Source organism: Atta colombica, unplaced genomic scaffold, assembly GCF_001594045.1.
Source record: "Atta colombica isolate Treedump-2 unplaced genomic scaffold, Acol1.0 scaffold254, whole genome shotgun sequence".
Taxonomy (NCBI): Eukaryota; Metazoa; Arthropoda; class Insecta; order Hymenoptera; family Formicidae; genus Atta; species Atta colombica.
In genome coordinates this window covers 1,491,561-1,495,358 of record NW_017259353.1, presented here as the reverse complement: position 1 = coordinate 1,495,358, position 3,798 = coordinate 1,491,561, and the positions used below count along the sequence as shown (strand labels likewise).

The 3,798-nt window shown below is 28.1% G+C and overlaps 1 protein-coding gene across 3 annotated transcripts in view; it reads left to right on the top strand.

Annotated features, from left to right (window-relative positions):
- Positions 1-3,798, top strand: part of LOC108689086 (broad-complex core protein isoforms 1/2/3/4/5-like) — an 83,103-nt gene that overhangs the window by 771 nt on the left and 78,534 nt on the right. The gene's annotated exons all lie outside the window — the stretch shown is intronic.

The window sequence follows — 3,798 nt, the reverse complement described above, 5'->3', positions numbered from 1 at the left end:
GGTACCGCTTTTATTTCTTTTCTAATCTCTAATTTTTTCTGATTGGTGTTAAATATGCACTTATTGGCGTTTTTTTATTTCTTTGTTCCTTATGAGATTGGCGTTTCTTGTTTTTTGTGAGCTTGACGATTCTTGCTGAAATCCACGGAACACAAACTAACAGTAACGTCAGTAACATTAAATAAATATTATAATTTTCTACTCAACACTGTACCTGTTATGTACAACATGTGTTATATTACATTTATACTGTTGAGTGCGAAATTAATATTGAAGTAATATTACTGTTAGTTTATGTTCTACGGAAACCATTGCTGTCTTTCTAGTCAATATTCCGTTTCTCCATCGTCGAAATTGTGTAGCGTCGTTCTTCTTGTCACGTCGTGTAGTCGTCGCGTAAATATGAGATCCACCTATACATACACACTTCTAAACGCATAACAAATACACATGAACAATATAACTCATATATACATATTATATACATGTACGCAAGTGTCTTTTGTAGATACTTGCTTGGAGAACGACGATGCGCGTTCGTGCACGTGCACGTTGATGCACACACAAAGCCATGATTCTGTACACGGTTCTGATTATTAACGAGTTATTACTGCGATACTAATTAAGTTTAATCGCAAGGCCGCCCGTTCGTTAAAGTTAATTGCACGATCGACCACGGCCCACGCCATTAATTGCACCGTCCTACTCGTTGTTCGATGTGCGCGCTTTTATAGTTGAACTTACTTGTTTTGCGGTCGTGAACGGTACTTGTGCAAAATGATACGATTCTTTACGAAAGTATACCGCGTTTACAAAGTTTACATTTAGCAAAGTTTTTCTTGGATGAGAGACATATCACGCGGATAGAACGTAATGATTTTATTGAAATTTGCGATGTCGGTTTGGATGATTCACACTCGGCCATGTTTAAGTAAACATTTATCCTTTTGGCAATCTGTCAAATCGCGGTCAAGGGTTTCCGTAAATTTATTTTTGTTAGATATCGCAAATTAACGATTGTTTTTGTCGAGAGATATGTATTACATGACATGTGTTAAACAAATCTCAGATTATCAGATTAATTATGTTACACATTTGTGTATAAAATTTGATAAATTTCTTACTTTTTGCAACCTTATAATTGGAAGTATTCGAGTTTGCTAATGTTATTATTGGAAATTTTAGACATTTCTATTTAATTTACAATTTCTATTTAATTTAAATCAAATTTTTGTATAGAATAAAATTTGCGAGAATTTTTTGGCAACATATTTTTGTTTCCTGTTCCATTACATGTACTGTGATGAATTTATACCAATATAAGGATAAACTTATAAAACATAGTACTTTGCTTATCATATTTCTTAATATTAAAGTAATTGATCATTAAAATTTACAACATTATTTAATGCTGGAAAGTAATTGCCAATAGCTTTTGTTACGAAATTCATACGTAATGTTGTTGCCAAATGTAATGATGTCTAGATGGATTTTCCAATTTCGTAAGATTTCGGCTAATATATTATTCCAATATACATGATCATCATATTTCCAATAATCGAAGAAGATTATTATAAACACATTATTTAATTATACTAAAAGCACATAATCGAATAATCTACTAAGAGTTAAAAAAAATTTTCTGATCCAATCAGAAGATATTGAAGAAACATCATTGATTAATCGAATAATTGATAGCGATTAATGAAAAATGACTCATATGAAATTTCGCGTTTTTTGAGAAGCAAACATGAATATTATTATTATAATTTTGATAATGTATATCTATGTATTGACGATCAGTAATGATAAATCATATATAAGAATGATAATGTAGTTACACGTCTTGTAAACTTTTTTTTGACTTGTCATCATAATTTTATACAACTTCTGCTATTCGTCCGATCGATTTTTATATGCCGAATAATCATCCTGTTTGTCAAAAGCAATGTTGTAAGTTCCTGCAGTGATTTTCTGATTTCATGACTTTCATCCGCGGTTGTTTTCGTCATTAACAGAATCTGTCTATTTTCATATTTATAATTAACTAATTCAGACAACACAAAGTCCAAAATTAAGACATAAGAAGTCTTAAAAATGTTTTAGATGTCTTTTAGACATCTTTCATAAAAATGTCTTTAAGATAGTCTACGTCACGCTTTTGGACATGTGTGATGTCTGGGTATCTACTTGAATACTGACATCTCAACAGCATAAACCTTCAAAGAACATCCTTAAAGGACATCCATATGTTCTTAAGGATATCCCCAGTATGTATCCCGGACAAAGTGTGCTATTAGGACGATTACATCACGCAAAATTTAACATTTCATTAACTAAGATAATTTTAAGATAATTTTCTTATTACAAAATATTAATACAAATAAATATAAAAATCGTTATTAGTTATTGATTATTTCAAAAAGATCTGAACAGATTAAGTTAAATATTTAATGATTTTAGCTGCACTGACGTTAAATATTATAACTTAATAAAATAACCAAAAATAATACATTAACAATATTATGTTGTCAAAATTTTTTAAATTAATTATTCTCCAGATATTTCAATTTTGAGTTTATTATTAGCTAAATAAGTTAAAGAAGCTAAAAATGTTTTTCCTCTTTACCGCAGAGATGAATATAAACTACATTAATAAAAGATAATAAAAGAAAATTGAAATCACAAAGTAATAGGAAATGAATTATCAGAAATCGAATTTGAATTTTCTTGCTTTTTGTGGAAATATATTACTATCTTTTACTAACTCAACGAAGTTTTTTTAATACTGCTTGTAATATCCGGTATATATTTTCAAGATGAACGTTTCATATAATTTATTACATATTGTGCAATAAATTTGCACGCTAGTACTATAAAAAAATTACTTGCTATGCTGAAATGTTTCTTACCTAATTTGCTCTTTACCAGCATATATCAGTATCGAATTTATTGCGCAGTATTAAAATTAAGAATGATACAAACATCAGTCGTGAAATGTTAATTTGTCTAGAAATTAACATTTCACGACTAATGTATAATTTGCATGCTATGTTGTGTTTGGTGTTAATATTCATACATATTAGAATAAATTGTACAAAAGGTTATATTCTACTTTACAAAATTAATATAAATAACGTTATTAATATAAATAATGTTTTTATTCTGAATGTAAGAGAAGACATATAAGAGAAGAAGTTAGAGATTCGATAACGACAGCTGTAATGCTGCATTATTTTGCACAGTTTTTACTTCTATCTAACGAAAACATGTCAGTAACTAGAATGTTATTTATGGAATGTAGTTATTCGACCTTTCAAAACACCGTTCTTATTCATTACCTATACCATAGGCTTTGAGGAATACAAATCATGCGCGGGTAAAAAATTTTAAAAGAATCAAATTTAAAGCAATAAAATTTTTTTAATATATTTTACACTTTTTAATATATTTTATAAAAAAATGTGCTACTCTAAATTACAAAATTTTAATTTATTAACAAGACATTTCTGTTGTCAGTCTAGTTTAGAAACGTGGTTAAAGAAATTACTTCAATAGTACTTCTATATTGCAATGAAATGTGCATATGAGTGCGTTTCCCATTATTATAAAGTTTCACCTTTATGTATAAGTTATATATTTTATTTATATTTTTCATAATAAATATTTGTAATACATTATTATTCCGAATTGAAATGTTCATGAAGAAATAACATAAAATCTTAAAATAAACAGATAGAAACGGAGATATTTACATATTATATATTTGTTGTTTATTATAAATATTACAAATATATT